At 42.0% G+C, this 17515-nt stretch overlaps 1 pseudogene across 1 annotated transcript; it reads left to right on the plus strand.

Moving 5' to 3' along the window:
• The first annotated feature begins 9176 nt into the window (after positions 1 to 9176).
• LOC308567252 (large ribosomal subunit protein eL29 pseudogene) lies at positions 9177 to 9665 on the plus strand (annotated as a pseudogene). Its single transcript has one exon. The product of its transcript is annotated as a large ribosomal subunit protein eL29 pseudogene (transcript).
• Positions 9666 to 17515: the final 7850 nt, after the last annotated feature.

Raw genomic sequence — 17515 nt, forward strand, 5'->3', positions numbered from 1 at the left:
GTTGAAACTGTGGCCTGAAGAAGAGCTCGGGTGGGGGCAGGAGATTGGGGACCACCTAGATGACGCAGAGAACAGATAGCGGAGGGTGGGTTGCACCGTGATTTGGGCATGCAGGGCAGCAATTTAGGGTGCAGTGGATCTTCCAAGCCCAGCAGTTTCACTTGGGGCCATGGTCAGTGCTGAGCAAGTGGTTACTGAGTGTGTGCGGTCTGAAGAAGCCATCATTCTCCTGCCTGCTCTTGTGAGCCAGGCCTACCTCCCTTGACTATCCCACCTCAATCTACAATCCAGACCCTTCCCAGGGCGCTCTAAGTCCCCTGAGTCTACTCTATACTTTTCCATGATTTGTGTCACTTTCTGACTTGCTCTATTATTTATGGATTATGTCAGTTTTTTGTTGGCTGCTCCCACACATACACACACACCCAGATACAATATGCTTCAGCTCCAGGAGGACAGGGAACTTTTTCTTGTACACTGAACTACCCCAAGAACCTAAAACAGTATCTGCCACACAATAGGTGTTCACAAAATTTGTGAACGAGTAGCTGCTATCGAGTTACCTGCCTCACTGAACTGTGCACCATTACTGGTTGGGTAATGGCTCAGGTGCAGCTCTCCATGCAGCCTTTCCTGCATAGACACAGACTCAGCCCCTGTCCAGGCCTGGTGCTCCCTCCGCCATTGATTAGAACCAGATGGAATCTTGCCTATAACATGACTAAGCATTGATTTCAGTAAAGTAAGTGAATTACCAAAATGTAGTCATCAATCAGTCTTCATCTTGGTGACACATTGGCAAGCTGCTATAAACCAGGACTTGAAAAGTAAATGCAAATTTATAGACCTCTCAGCTCTGTCCACAGGACCCAGATCTCACAGAATTGGTATCCCTATTGAGCTATTACAACTGGGTGATAAGCTGTTCTGCCCACAGATTTCCTCTGAACACACAGATAACTCAGCTATAGGAGTTGCCTGATAATTATCCTAGGACCTCAGCTTCAGAAAGAACTTTAAGGTCAACTAAACAAATTCCATCTACTTGAACCAGTAGCAGTAAATTATAGCTACTACTCTTCTGAACCATGCCAGGGCCATGCCAAAGAACCCACTCTACTCCAGCAATGGTCACACACAACATTGCTCCTTAAAGCTGAGGAGCCTTAAAAGTCTGAGAGGCTGAGCAAGGCCAAGGCAGAACAAGTGGCTGACAGAACCCCACTTGAACCTAAGTGTTTCTGACTTCAGCCTATTGCTACCAACCATTAGGCTCACCACTGGCTCTGAATCCTGGAGCAGACGATCGATAGAAATGTAGACAACTGGCGATTCTTAGGTCCACAACACCTGAACTCACCAATCAGCCTTAATACCATTAAAAATGACATGGACAGACATCATTGCTTCCCACTATGGTGCGACAGGAAGTGCATACATTCATATAAAGTATTCTTGCCAAAAAACATTTTTTTAACCCTGAGTTTAATTGAGTCTTGGATATAACCACCAGTTTACAGAAAACATGGAAGATAAAGAACTTGTTCATTGAGAGGGCAGTCAGCCAAACCAGAACATAATACACTCTGTATGACAATGACCCAGTTGCTTCAACAAATAGATTCATGAAAGAGGGGGAAAGAACTACTACAGATTAAAAGAGACCTGAGACACATCACCCAAGTGCAATGCAGGACCTTATCTGGGTCCTGAATCCAGCAAAGTACCTATAAAAATACAGTTTTGAGGTAAATTTTTATGTGAATACCTATTAAAGTTTTAATTATTATTGTATTAGGTGTGAAAATGATACAATGATGGTTTTTTAAAAACCATTTCCTGTTAGAGATAGATACTGAAGTATTTATGAGTGAAATGATATATGTAAAATTTTCTTCAAAGCAAAAAAAAAACGGTAAGAGGTCGATGAAAGAACAATTGAGTGTTGATCATTACCAAAGCTGGGAGAAGAATAAATGAGGCTTCAGTCTACGGTTTGTCCTGCTTCTGGATGTGTTTAATATTTTCATAACAAAGTTAAACCTGAAAAGAAGTGATGATGTCTGGGTATAAAATTTTTAATCCAAAAGCAACATCATGTTAAATGTGGAAATAGTCAAGATTTTTCTTTTAAAAACCTTCCCATTACAGGAGATAAAGTTACCAACTTAGAAAAACCCAGTGGTTTTAACACAGTGAGGGGCTCCCCAGGAATATACCACAGAAACCAAAAGGGAGATGATTAAGAGATAAAACCATGTAAAACTTAAGAAATAATATATATTTTAAGTTATTAGTAAAACATTTAAAAGCATGTGATGAAATGGGAAAATATTTGCAAATTACAGGTCAGAAAAGGCATAGCCTTATCATTAAATTTAAAATCTCATAAATCTGTAAGAAAAAAAAATACTCTGCAAATAAGCAAAAGATATGAGCAGAAAGTTTGAGGAAAAGGGACAAAAAGATGTACAGATGGTCAAGGGCCTGGCTCACATGCAATAAAATCGGGTATATTTCAAAACCAAACCAAAGTCTACGCATTATTGATGGAAACAGCATATTAAAGAACATCTGAGAGTCCCTGTGTAGACGATCACGCATCAGAACTTTCCCCCTCATTGCTGGCGGGCTGGAAATCGGTTCCCACCTGCTATTTATGTGAAGGGCAAGTTGCACGAATGCCCCGTCCCAGCAATTCCCCTTGAATATTTATGTTGCTATAGCAACTGTGGAAAACAGTGTGGAGTTTCCTCAAAAAATTTAAAATGGAACCGCTGTTTGACCCAGTCATCCCACTTCTAGGAATATATCCTCAGAAACCCAAAACAACCGGAAAGAATCTGCGCAGCCCGATGTTCATAGCAGCACAATTTACAATAGACAAGACCTGGAAACGGCCCAAGTGCCCATCAGTAGGTGAGTGGATAAAAAGCTGTGGCACATTCACACCATGGAATACTATGCAGCTGTGAAAAAGGGTCTCGTACCCTTTGGGACAGCATGGCAGGACCTGGAGAGCACTGTGCTAAGCAAAATAAACCAGGCAGAAATAGACAAATACCACATGATCTCACTTAAATGTGGAATCTAAGGAACAAAATAATGAACAAATCGGCCCAGAGGCGTGGATGCATGGAACAGACTGACAGATCTTGGGGGGGGGGGGGGCCGGGAAGAGATTAACCAAAGAACATAGTGCATATATGCATAGCCCACCGACACAGACAGGAGCGTGGTGACAGCCTGGGGTGGGGAGAGGCTGTGTGGAGAGGGGCAACCGGGGCCGGGAGGAAATGGGGGACATCCATAATACTACCAACATAGAAAAACAAATAAATAAATAAATGAAATGAAATAGAGGGGGAGGTTCCTTTGGGTGGGGAGGGGAGTCAGAAAGAGGCTGTCAGGTGCAGGCAGTTTTCTCAGCACTATTAGCACATGACTCAGAACTTTCAGCAATGGCCAGAGGCTTGAATCCTAGTGCTGACCCTGCTCCCATGGCTTGGCTTCTTTTTTATCCCACATGCTGAAAGTGTACACTTAAGTCCATAGCTACTGAAAAACTGGAATGAATCTTGAGGACTTAGTGTTTATTTTTGCTGATACACATAAGTCACCTATTAAAAACCTACTTATTCACTAGATACTATTTTGTGTATGAAACTAAGAAAATAATAAAAATGTTTTCCTTCAGTCTCATCACCTCTTGAGTCTAGAACCTGAATCTGTACAACACACTGGGACAGTTTTAGAAAGTACACCCATTGGTCAATACTCAAGCTCTAGTCTACAATGGAAAATGCACCCTTGTATGATCCAGGTCATTGCTGAAAAATTTCTAGGCCCATGATGGAGCCACTCCTGCAAACCAAAGCTTATATGACTCTCATGTCTCTGTAAACGAGCCAGGTGACCAGAAGCACAGTAGACCCTGTCAGCCAGTCCCCAAACAGCACATCAGCTCTGGGCTCTGGGCTCATTCGTGATCCCTCTCACCCAGAACAGGTGGCCCAGCTAATCAGATAGCTCTTATTCTTACCTTCCTCTTTCTTTATTTTTAGCCTGTCAAACTTTCTCACCTTCAGCCCTGTTTTGCAGTTCACTAAATGAAGGTTGCCCGCTTCATGAAGTATTCAATAAAGTTTGTTTGTATCACCTATATAGTCTCCTTCAATCATTTTTAACAACATGAAGTCAGAGCCAGATTCCCTAAAATGTATTCTTGGCATTTTCCAGAAGATTGATTTTCTCAAGCCTTAGGCTGCTGCGGTATTGACCTCATGGGCTAACAGCCATGGGAGGGACATTTCAAGTGGCTGAGAGCCCATGAGGTGAGGGCCAACTGCCCAGTTTGCTTCCACCTGCATTTCCCCTGAGGAGAGTGAGCCTACGTGGGAGGCAGTTGCCCCAGTCTCCTGCTCTGGAGTGTTGGGTTCTGAGTGCAGTGAAAGGCCGGCTACGGTGGAAAGATCAGCCCACAGCCTGAAGACCTGGAGCTCCTCGTCCCTGGAGAGAGAGCTCCACGGACAGAACAGCAGGCTGGGCAGCCCATCTGACAAAGCCAACGAGGCATGTGTGAAGTAGATTAAGGAAGAGCAGCGGTAAACAGAATGAATGAGTGTGTGAGCTGATCTCAATGGTGAATTTCGAGGAAACACTGTGAATTATCCAAATTAAAGTCTCAATGGAATGTGCAATATTTCCAGAAACATGAGGCATTGATGCATCACCAGGAGAGGAAAGCCTGATGTTAACTTGCAAGACGGAACAGAGACTCCTGCCCTTCCCCACCCTCCTTTCTTAGAATGGCACTTAGAAAATCTGGCATTGGAATCAAAGGCAAACCAGAGAAGAAATGGCAGGTGACAGCTAGAGAGAATACTTTGTCAGTAAAATCTCAGGCGAAGTTCTGAGTTCTAGTCCTCGGGGTACATTTCCAATTTGGATCAGAGGGTAGAATCTGGGATGCAGCAACAGATCAATGAATACTTGGGAAAAAGAGGCACTTGATCTAGAGAGTTGGGTCTCAGCCTGGGTTGCACATTGGAATCCCTGATCCTGGTCCCACCCCAGGGATTGATTAGGCCCGGAGTGCAGTGTGGGCATCGGGATTTTTAATACTCCGTGTGATTCTGATGGGCAGCTGGGCTGAGGGCTGCTGTTCGTTGCGACAGCCAGATGAACTGGATCAGAGGTAGGGCTGTTGGATATTCAAATTCTCTCTTCCTCAGTCTCCTCCTGGTATAAATGAGGATATGGACAAGTAGTAGCTCACGTAATTGTCGGGTGAAATAGGATGCTCTATGTGAAAGCGCTTTGAAAACTCCAAAGCACTATACAGTAGCTATGGTGCTGAAATAATCCTCAGCCCGTGTCTACTGAGTAAATTACTGAACCAGGCACCAGCCAGAGCACAGAGCACATGAAGCCCGGACACATATTGAATTACGAAATTGATAATTAGGGGGAATTCCTATAAAATATGTGCTGAAAATCATATAAAATACCCTCAGAATTGTGTGGAATTTTTCCAAAAGCATAAAAATGAGGTCTAACAGAATGTCCTGGGTGCATAAGTGTGCACGCTGAGGGACTACAGGGAGAGGGGACTACAGGGAGAGGGGAGGGGAGGGGAGGGGAGGGGAGGGGAGGGGAGGGGAGGGGAGGGGAGGGGAGGGGAGGGGAGGGGAGGGGAGGGGAGGGGAGGGGAGGGGAGGGGAGGGGAGGGGAGGGGAGGGGAGGGGAGGGGAGGGGTAGGATCACCTTTGCCTACCTGAATTATCCTTCTTCAGGTTAATAAACACCTAATACAATATTGAAGGGTTTTTTTATTCACTTCAGAGACCCATTCAAAAATATGCTACTATTGGTTAATGCTCAGAACTGACTTTGTTCATATGTGTGTGGATCTACATCTAAAAGAGCTGAGAGTTTGAATTTAAGTTCATAATAGCTAAAGAAGAGTCATATATAGATGACATAAACTATTCTTCAAATATGGGATTATATCATGTTTAAAATTCTGTATGTTCATTGATCACTATTTAGTGTAAAAAATAGAAGCTACAAAAATAAGCATCATATTAGAATAGGATCAACCTGACAGCCAATGAATGGAGAAATATTGGAAACTATTTTCCAGACCCAAGTAGACAATGGTTCTGAACACGATTCAGAGAGGAGTGTGTGTGTGTGTGTGTGTGTGTGTGTGTGTGTGTGTGTGTGTGTGTATTAAAGACCTACGTACAGATTCTTTCCAGGAGATGTGGTCCTTGTCTCAGACACGTGCTGTGTCTGCTGCCTGATCTGACTCCTGACTCTCTTCCATCACGTTGCTACTTTTGAGTTTGCTCTCATGGTGCAGAAACGTCCTCATTTATTGAATGTGTTCAAAGTAAAATAAAAACAGCAAAATTTTATTCTTTTTCTTCAAACTCATGGCCATGTTTCTCAGTTTTGTCAAAGTTGCTTTAACAAAAACTTTCAAAATCATCTGCAAATAATTGAAAAGATGAACTCTTTGCAGTTTGTTTGCCAAAATCCATTGTTTTTTTCTCTTTGAGATTCAAAATCACTCTTACCACACTGCAGATATATAGTGCCTTTCTCCAGAAGGCTCCACTGGCCAAGTAGAGATGTTTCTCTTCAGATCCAGGAAGTGAGTTTTATGATGAGATTATTTTGAGCAACAGTTCTGTGTGTTTTATATTGAAAAGCTGAGATTTCCTAGCAGATGGCTTTGACATTCTTACACTAAGACAAGTTTTAGTTTTCCAGCCTCAGTTAAAATCTTTATACTGTTTGCTTTGGAAGAAATTGCTACATAGCGGGCGAGAGCCATATGCAATGCCTTATCATTTAGGGAAAATATTCCATAAAAAAGCTGGATTTCATTAAGGCCTGTGTTGTGTAACCAGGCTACAGGTTCAGTTGCTACACACATCGCATCATTAGGATACTGCAGTGTCTGCTTTCTGTTACCCTGGCAGCACAGCCCAGAGCCCGCATCTGTGTGCATGCTGGCTGTGACTCACTACAATGGCAGGAATTTGCTGCTGCTCTAATTGAGATAACTCAGCTCTGTGGTCTGGGCAACCATTTTGATAATTATGGCTCCACCTCAAATTGGCTGCCTGGTCTTAAGTCATCTGCAGTACTGTGTGACTCAAGAAGCAAACAGATCCTCTATTTTCTTAGAAATTTTTTTCTAAAGTAGTTACTGTGGGCCAGGAATTTAACTATTGCTTATCCCTACATTAATTCACTTAATCCTCACAACAACCTTAGGGGTTAAGGTCTTCTTTTATCTCTCTTAGGCCGATGAAGGGATTGCTGTCTTCAGCAAGGTGCCCAAGCCACCCCAGCTGGAACACAGCTCAGGTTGGCCCCAGAGCCCTGGCTCTGAACAGCTGTTCTGATACACTGTCTCTGACCATGCTGGTTCCAGGGTGAGGGTTGGGATCCCCTACTGTTCATTTCTATAGTGGGTCCTAGAAGGGAGAAGAAGCAGCTTGGTCACCCACATCCTCTCCCACCCCTCTTCCTCTCTGCACCTCAGGCTGAGTCCATCACTGACCACGGGATTAACTAATCTCTCTGTAAAGCTAAGGGGAGGCCAGCCCATCCAAGTTTGGTCCCTAACTAGAGATGATACTTGTACCTCTCTTTCCTTTCTTCTATCTATTTTTGTATTTGCTTCCACAACAGAGAATTTTAATAGTTTCTTTTCTCTAGGACATACTAATACTAAAAAAAATTTGTTGTTTCTCTGAAATTCAAATTTAATTGAGTGTCCTGTATTTTTATTTGTTAACTCTGATCATTCTAACTAGATGCTAACTATCCAATGCCTTTGAATTTCTTAAATAACAGGAAAAGTCACACATGTGGAAGGTCTAGAAACTGCTTCTCATCTCCCTGGTGCACTTTTTCTTGGAGCCTAGCATCATGTCCAGCTCATCAACCTGCTTATTATGACCCCAGACTCTACTGGTTCCCCTGCCATCATTCAGTCTCAACTCAAATGTCACCTCTTTGTGAGGTTTCCCCAACCATCCCTGTCTTGCCAACTCTATACTATCCTTCTCTATGGTTTCTAAGGCCTAGCTACAGTTACTTAATTTGTGAATTTGGTTATACTCAATCCCACCCCATTAGGAAGCAGGGATGTGGACTGTCTTAGGCACTGGGACAGCCCCCCATCTACAACAGTGCACACAGTTGACTTCCTGTTAGCAACCATATGAATGAGTGAATGAATCCTCCAGGGAGAGCTTGAGCATTTCCTGACACAATACTGAGTGACACAGGCTGCCTAGAGAGCGACGTGCCAGTGGTCTTACCAATTCCCCTTGTAGGTGCGTATTGCCTCTAGCTTGTCAAGGGCTCTTGGACAGAAGACTAATGCCGCACAATACTCTCTTTCAACTCCAAATTTGCACCACTCCTCTGTCACCACATTATCTTGGGTTCTTTGCATATCTATGTTATCTCCCTGGCTGGAATGAGCTCAGCAAAGGCTACTTCCCATTTTCCCAAGTAGTGTGGAGTGAACATCCAACAGTGCTAACTCCAAAGTGGCGGATGTGTTGCGAAGGTGCTCAAGCATTCAAATGCTCCCTAGAGTCTCTGTCTAGGCCAGGCATCTGGAATCAGGAAATGGAGGATGGGGATCTCGGGCAGACACTACACAAGACAGATGCGTAGACATGACCCATCAGGATGGAGCACTAATTTCTTGCAAAACTTGGACATTGTGAGCCAGGTGAGAGAGCAAGAAGCAGGAGCTAGAGCTCTAGTTGTCACCTAAGGTGACACAGAAAGTCCCAGAGTTTGACATGGGACATAATAGAGAAAAGCAATGTAATTATTCTGTTTATCACATATTCCAAAAATATCTGAGTGCCTACCTTGTGCCAGCTGTTCTACCAGTCACTGAAACTACAGATGAATGGGATGTGACCCTAACCTTGGGGAGCTTGTGGTTTTCTCCCTTTCTCCACTCAGTTATAATCTTCTTGAAAACAAGGACATGTATTTATCACTTTGAATGCCTGGAGCCTAAGAGATAGTTGGCCTTAATAAGGGACATTCTATTTTTTTGTGTTCCTTTAAAAGAATGAACTAAAAGTGTGGTCCCAGGTGCTTCAAGAGCTGCAGGCTTCTGTGCAGGTATGACCAAGTCCAAGAACCACACCACACACAAACACTCCCAAAAATGGCACAGGAACCGCACCAAGAAACACCAATCACAAATATATGAATCTCTTAAAGGGGTAGACCCCAAGTTCTTGTGGAACATGCACTGTGCCAAGAAGTGCAACAAGAAGGGCCAGAAGAAGATGAAGTCCAACAACGCCAAGGCCATGAGTGCACATGCCGAGGCTATCAAGGCCCTTGTAAAACCCAAAGAAGTCAAGCCCAAGATCCCAAAGGGTGGCAGCTGCAAGTTCAATCGACTTACCTACACTGCTCACTCCAGTCTTGGGAAACATACTTGTGCCCACAACGCCAAGAGTCTATGGCTCTATCAGCCAAATCCAAGGGCAAGGCTAAAACCAAGACCCAGGCTGTCGCTCGCTGCAACTCTATCTCAGGCTCAGGCTCCCAAAGGTGCCCAGGTTCCCACAAAGGCTCCAGAGTTAGAGACCTCTGTCTGCTGATGTGAGGACAGAAGGACTGGTGTGACCCCTGGGCTGCTGTTGGCATAGAGCTGGTATGCTCTTGTGCTAGTTGTACAAATGAACTTGAGGCAAGATCTGTAAAATAAAATAATAAAATATTAAAGTAAATTAAAAATAAAATAATAAAATTAAAGTAAATTAAAATAAATAATAAAATTAAATCATAAAATTAAATTAATAAAATTAAATAAAATAAAATTAAATTAATAAAATTAAATAAAATAAAAATTAATAAAATAATAAAAATAAAATATAATAAAGTAAAATAAAGTAAATAAAATAAAATTATAAAATAAAATTATAAAAATTAAAGTAAAATAGTAAAAAATAAAGTTGAACAATAAAATTATTAAAATAAAATTAAATAATAAAATTAATAAAATAATAAAATTTAAAAATAAAGAACTGAAACAAAAGGGAGAAAGACTTGAGAAAAAGAATTTGTCACAATAATATAACTAAGACACTTTCAACCACCTGGATTCTTCAAAGGGGGAATGGACTTCCCTTTGATAGGATGTATTTCTTTTTCAGGATGTGGTCAAGCATAGACTGGGCTACCTCATAACAAGGAACTAGAGGAAATTCAGAAATGAATGACACGACTATCAGCTCTCTTTTGTCCTAGAATTTACAATGTTCACTTGGTGATGATATTGCTCTTTTCAAACTCTTTTCAGGAGATATTAGGTGATTCTCTTAACTTTTATAAATTAATTTGCAAAAACAGAACACGAGCACAAAAATTTGGTCTTTCTGGGTGATCAAAGTCTTTATTTATTGATGCTATACCTGGCAAAAAACACCGTCCAGCATCTTTCCCTTTACCAGCTCAACTCCTCCTTGCCTTTCTCTGCTCTTCCTTTGCCATCCGGCACCTATGCAGCGGGACTCCATCACCTTGCAAATCATCCCATTCAATGAAAAACTCCACAAGAGCAGAAGACAGAGCTAGAACTTGTTCTTGCCAAAGCTCTTCTCCTTCTATGAGACGGAGGCTTGTCCCAGGCAAATCTGTGGTCGCATTCCTTGTCGGTGACATGCACATTTGGAAGGATGTGTTCTTTGAGGCGCAATAAAATTAAATCTCATCTCCACATCTGGAGCTAAGTAGGAAAATTACCTTAATTAAACACAGCGGAATCCAGATTTACTGTTCACCACATGGAGAACTCTTAATCTCTGCAGACCAAACCTGATCTTCCAGAAAAGCCATTTTCCACTGGCACTTGTACACTTGTCCACGCATGGCTTGCAGATGCGTGTAGCCAAGGAGAAGAAACGTGTTCCTCAATTTTCAACATGGTAAAGAGATTTACAGTGTAATAAGAAGCATAAGGCCGACGCAGCTAGTCGAAAAGTGAACGCAGTGGTGAATAGCTGTGTAGGCCACATGTCCTTCCCAGCAAATAGGTGAACTGTTTGCTCCTCCTGCCACTGAACTCACAGAGGATTTTCTCTACCTTGAGCTTGGGTGTCCTGCAGGTGGTTTGTAGTTCCAGGCAGTAAAAATGATTGGCTGTGAGGGAAAGATTAGAAAGATAAAGTAATAGATCATTGATACATAAAACTGAAGACCTGATAAATGGATTGTTTTTCCTTAAAACATAGGTCTAATCCAGGAAGGAGGAGACACATAAAGTGAATGGCCCAATTGCTCCACAAGCAATTCAGAAAGGCGGGCAACAGGGCTTGCCCATTTAGCAGCTCTCATGTTGGGCCAAATTCCTGAGTCATTTCTTTTAAACACTACTAATAAAATGCCAGAATTCTCATTGCGTGTAAAATAAAATGCCCTTTATAGGTAAAGAAATACTTCAAGGATGCAGTAGGCTTTTACTGTACTTTCCTTGACCAGGATTTTCCTTCACCTGTTCTTTGTTTCAGTCTGAGCAATCTTACTTATTCTAGTCACTGCCATAACCATGTCACAGACAATGACCCAATTCCTGACTTCTCTCCAGAGCCCCATTCCCAGTGTTGAACTGAATGCTCCCACTTGTCTGCTGAACTTTCCCCCTGGGTGTGCCACAGGCATCTCAAACTCCACATGCCCTCAACTTTTTTCCCTTAAGTGTGATTCTTCTCCCTTCTCCATTCTGGTCAATTCCATCTGTGACCCTAGACACAACTTAGCCATTGGCTAAGCCCCATGATGCTCCCCACACTGACCACCGTCTCAGCAGTGTCCCTGGCTCCCCAATGCAGTTCTTCACCCTGGCCTCTCCCCACACCCAGCATACATCGGCACATGCACAGGTGGGCATTTTTTGCTGGGATCCTGACCAGGCTCATCTATGCTAGAGCTCATCCTGCCCTGCAGTCATCTGTCAACCTAAGCCCAGCTCTGAGACCCCTCATGGGATCCCTCCTGTCAGTCAACTTGTTTGAGCAGTGCAGGCCCCCAGCACTGTCCTTGCCCTTGAGGTACACTTGTACATTTGTCCCAAGTAGCCAGTGTCTATTCCCCATGGCACACACTGGCCTCTAATGCACCTCTCCAATCATGCCATTGCCTTCTGAAAAGCTTATGTGATTCCCCATTGCCTGTTAAGTTCAATCCAACTATTTCAGCAAGTGAGACTCTTAAACACCTGGATCCACCCACTCACCTTGCTTAACAACATCCCCCAACACCTGCGCATGTTCCGGTCACATAAGACTCTATATTCCTCAAATGACCCTGCACTTCCTCACCTCCAATCCATTTGTCCCAAAGGCTGACACCTTCCTGACTTCCCCATTCTCCTCCCTGTGCTATATTTCCGCAGAACTGGGGGTTTAACTGTATTAGCTCTGATTCTCATGTGCCTATAAGCAACTGTCCCTCACCATCTCCACCAGCCCTTCAAACCCCTGGTTAAACCCTGGCCCAGATGACACACCCTATGAGTTGGAAGAATTGACTTGTTGCCACCCTTGGAAAAGAGAGAACTTCTTCTCCATTTTTTTCTTTATTTTATTTTATTTTTCCATCACCATTTATCCCCTCCATGTCAGTGCAGTGATTTCAGGGAAGTGGAAGAGGGAGAGAACTCTTTCCTGAGTTTTATTTGAGTCAGAATCCTGAATTTCCCCCTGTGACAGATAAATTAAAACCAGGCAAACTCTTAAATCTACATTCTTTAAGCCTTATTGTTTTAATTCTGACTCAAGAGTCTTTGCCTTAGCCTTCCTATTGCGGCCAACAAAGTGAAAGGGAAAGGGTGTAAATAGAATCACCCAATAAAGTCTACCTGCATGCAGATTTCTGACCCCAACGGCAAAATGGGTCACACGTTCGTTCAGCTCTTCCCCTTCCAGATCCCACTGAAATAACTGAAAAACTATAAAAACAGAGCAAATGTTTAAAAGCATCAAACAGAAAAGGTTCCCATTAGAGGACCAGAAACTCCAAGGAATTCTTGACGCTGGGTCAAGGGGAAGTACCATGAGAAAGGATTCCATTAGGGCACTGGGCCAAACAAAGTAGCCCGAAGTACCCTGGGAACATCCCCCTGCCCTCATGGATACAGGCAAAAAGGGAAAGAACGGTCTACCAGGGATAGTGTCAGCATCTCCAATGCGCTCGCCTGCCTCCCCCTTGCCCTTCCCCTCCTGCCAGGGAAGAATGAACCCCCAGGTGAGGCCAGGGTACAAAGCTGGCAGGGAAAACTGAACTCTGGCATCACAACTGGTGCATAATGTACAACCACTACAGTGTCTCCAAACTAGAACTTTCTTTATAAGTGTGAATGCTAAATGGTCACCCCGTTTGAGGAAAGCCAACTGCCTTAAGGAGACACATCAAGTGGACCAGTACACAAAGAAACAGAGATACTGCAGGAAACATAGAACTCAAAAAAATATTGGTCAAAGGGTGCAAAGCTTCAGTTATGCAGGACAGACAAGTTCTGGGATCTGATGCACAGCATGGTGACCACAATTAGTAATGCTGGACTGGACACCAGAAATTTGCTGAGTAGATCTTAATAGTTCTCACACAAAAAAAAAAAAATTAAAATGGTAACTGTGTGAGGTGTTAGGTATATTAAATTAGCTTGATTGTGGTGAACATTTCACAGCATATATGCATATTTAAACATCATGTTCTATACCTTAAATGTATACAATTTTTATTTGTCAATTATACCTCAATAAAGCTGGAAGGAGGATAATTTCAATCGGTATCCTCAGAGGGAGTCTAAGTTAATCATGTGGATTAGCACAGAAACGAGGCTGCTTCCTATCAGAGCTGACCGAGGACAAAAAATAAATGATGCCCTGATATAAAACTCGGCAGGAAGTCCAAGCAATGCTGAAAACTAAACAATAAGACTTAAAAACATCCATAAAAGGTCAGGAATGAGACCAAAAAAATCTGACATTATCACAAGTGGGAATGGATTAAATTCCCATACTACAAATAAAAAATTTACTGATGGGGGCAGAGAGGAGGTGAGAGAATCCAACATTATTTTGTTTATAATATCAACAAAAATTATATTAAAATATTGATACCTAATTGTATGGATTATATAATTGTGTGGATAAATGTGTGACAAAAAGAAAACTGAAGCATCAACATTACTAATGTAGAGGTCGAGGTGAAACTAAGTGAGAGAGGAAGGGTTTCCTACTAACAGCAGGTACTGTGGAGCTGACTCCCCTTGTCCATTGGCCTCCATCAACGTCCCCTCCCCAGGGAGGACCCCTGACCACCCCATCAATAGTCCATCTTTCTTTCATATCTTTAACAAGTACTCACTTGTTTTCTTCATAGAATCCATCAGAATTCTTCTAAATTAATATTTTTTCATTTGATTCTTTCCATAACTATAAATGTATGAATCACAAAATGCATAAATTTGTGGTTTTTAATTTACCATTGTATTTCTAGTGCTTAGCACAGTGCTTAGTACATGATAAGCATTTCATAAGTATTCTTAAATGAATGCCAATATATAACATCACAAATCTTTAGGTTCCCAAAAGCTTCAAGGATACCTTACTAAGTATATGTTAAATAAAGACACATTGAACGAAACTACAGGATTAAATCAGAAGAGTCTAGTACAACTTTGAAAATTATACCTCATATAGAAATAAAACTAAGGATATAAGATTTTTAAAAGTCATTTAACGTGTTTACTTAATTCGTGTATGAATCAGATCCTCTTAGGCATGTGGGGCAGAGCTGAGAATAAAATGGATAAGCCCACTGATGAATTTGCACTGAAGGGACTCCAGGACTTAGCTAACCAGCCAACAACCAGACTAGATATGTAAATATATGCGCATGAGAATGTGGATGTGTGTATGTTTTACTATCTCCCAACAGTTAATACATATTTCATTATGTATCTTTGGAATGCTAACAAAAATTGATCATGCTCTAGGCCAAAAAACATTTTAATACACTTTTTTTGTATATTTTATCTTTATTGCTGAAAGTATTACAGATGTCCCTTTTTTTCCCCCATTGGTCCCCTCCACCCTGCACCCTTCCCCCAGGCCTTCACCACACTATTGTCTGTGTCCATGGGTTATGCATACATGCATATAAGCTCTTAGGTTAGTCTCTCCCTACCCACCCACCCACCCCTGCCTTCCCTCTGAGATTCATCAGCTTGTTCCATGCTTCTGTATCTCTGGATATGTTTTGTTCATCAGTTTATTTTGTTCATTAGATTCCACACATGATCATGTGATACTTGTCTTTCTCTGACTGGCTTATTTCATTTAATACTCTCAGGCCCAACCATGCTGTCTCAAGGGTAAAGGATTATTCTTTTTTATAGCTGCATAGTATTCCAAACGTATGAGAAGATGCTTGATATGATTTCAGTCTTCTTGAACTTGTAGAGATTTGTTTTGTGTCCTAACATGTGTTCTATCTTTGAGAATGTCCCATGTTCACTTGAAAAGAATGCATATTCTGAAGCTTTGGGGTGAAATGTTCTGTAGATGTCAATTAAATCCATCTGATCTAGTGTGTCATTTAGAGTCACTGTTTCCTTGTTGATTTTTTGTGTGGAAGATCTATTCAGTAAAGTCAGTGGGATGTTAAAGTCCCCTATTATGACTGTATTGCTGTGGATCTCTCCCTTAAAGCCCTCCAGAAGTTGTTGTTTTTTCAGCCTTTGTGAGTCTTTTAGACAGCATATATTAGGGTCATGGTTTCTTATCCATTCAGCTACCCTATGTCTTTTTATTGGAGCATTTAATTTATTTATATTTAAAATTATTATTGATAGTACTTATCTATTGTCATCTTATTTTTTTATGCCTATGTTTCTCTTTCTCTCTATTTCTACTTCTTATTACAGCAGTTCCTTTAACATTTCCTGCAATGTTGGTTTGGTGGTGATAAAATACTTTAGCTTTTTTTGGTCTCGGAAGCTCTTTATTTCACCATCTATTTTGAATGATAACCTTGCTGGATAGAGTATTCTTGGTTTCAGATCGTTGTTTTGTATTACCTTGAATACTTCATGCCATTCCCTTCTGGCCTGTAGAGTTTCTGATGAGAAATCAGCTGACAGCTTCTTTGTAGGTAACAGATTGTTTTGTTCTTGCTGCCTTTAAGATTCTTTCTTTGTCTTGAATTTTTGGCATTTTATTTATGATGTGTCTGGGTGTGGGCCTCTTCAGGTTCTGCTTGCTTGGGACTCTGTGCCTCCTGAACTTGTGTGACTTTTTCCTTGGCCAGGTAAGGGAAGTTTCTGCCATTATTTCGTCAAACAGATTCTCTAACCCTTGCTTACTTTCTACATCTTCTGGTACTCCTATGATGCAAATATTGTTATGTTCATGTTATCTCACAGCTCCCTTAAACTGTCCTCCTCTTCTTTAATTGCTTTTTCTTTTTGGATCTCTGACTGAGTGATTTTTTTCTACCCTGTCTTCTAATTCACTGATCTGATCCTCAGTTTCCTCTAATCTTCTGTTTATTCCTTCCAATGTATTTTTTCTTTCTACTATGTCCTCCTTAATTTCCTTCATAGTTTCCATATATTTTCTCATGTTGTTCAGCATCCTTATGATCAGTATTCTGAACTCTATATCTGATGGATTGTTTATCTCCACTTCATTTAACTCTTTCTGGAGAATTCTTTTGTTCTTTCATTTGGGGCTTGTTTTTTGTCTCCCCATTTTGGCTGCCTGTTTGGACTTTTTTTATGTATTAGGTAGATCTGCTAGGATTCTCAATCTTTTGAATGGTCTCTGGTGTGGGCCAATGTCAGACGCTGTTTGTGACTGTACTTGAGGGCTCTGTTTGAAGTGTTCCACACTCCACAACTTGTGGTTCCTTCTGCTGGGGCTGGGTAAGTTTGGACAGGCCCAAGACATGCACCAAGGTTTGCTTTTCTAATCCCTGGGTGCAGAAGCAAATCAGGCAAAGACTCAAAGCACCCAGAGGCTGATTGTTATTCACAGTTTCTTTATTGACCTCAGGCTGTAGAAACTTTACAGGGTGGGGTGAGAGGTTTTTCAATGGGTGGGGCAATTGGTCCCCCCTCCGCCCAGCAAAAGCTGCATGGATGGTAAATGTCTGCCTGAGAAAGATGTCCTCTGCATTATGGGAGAATGACTCAGCACAGAAGTCCAGATGGATGACCTCTGAGCTCTACCCTCAGAGCCAGTACCCCTGGACTCTCCTCACACAGCTCTACTCCATCCTCCCTCTGCTAGAAACCAAGGTGTGTGGCTACACATGAAACTTTGTGCATTGGCCCTTTAAGGGGATGCCTGCATTTCCAGCCATCTCTCCCTGGCAGACAGAAATTCCACCACTTTTCACAGCCAGATGTCACATGGGCACCTTTCTCAGTTCTGGTTCTCTTGGC

Source organism: Miniopterus schreibersii, assembly GCF_964146895.1.
Source record: "Miniopterus schreibersii genome assembly, chromosome: 14".
In the NCBI taxonomy this organism is placed as follows: Eukaryota; Metazoa; Chordata; class Mammalia; order Chiroptera; family Miniopteridae; genus Miniopterus; species Miniopterus schreibersii.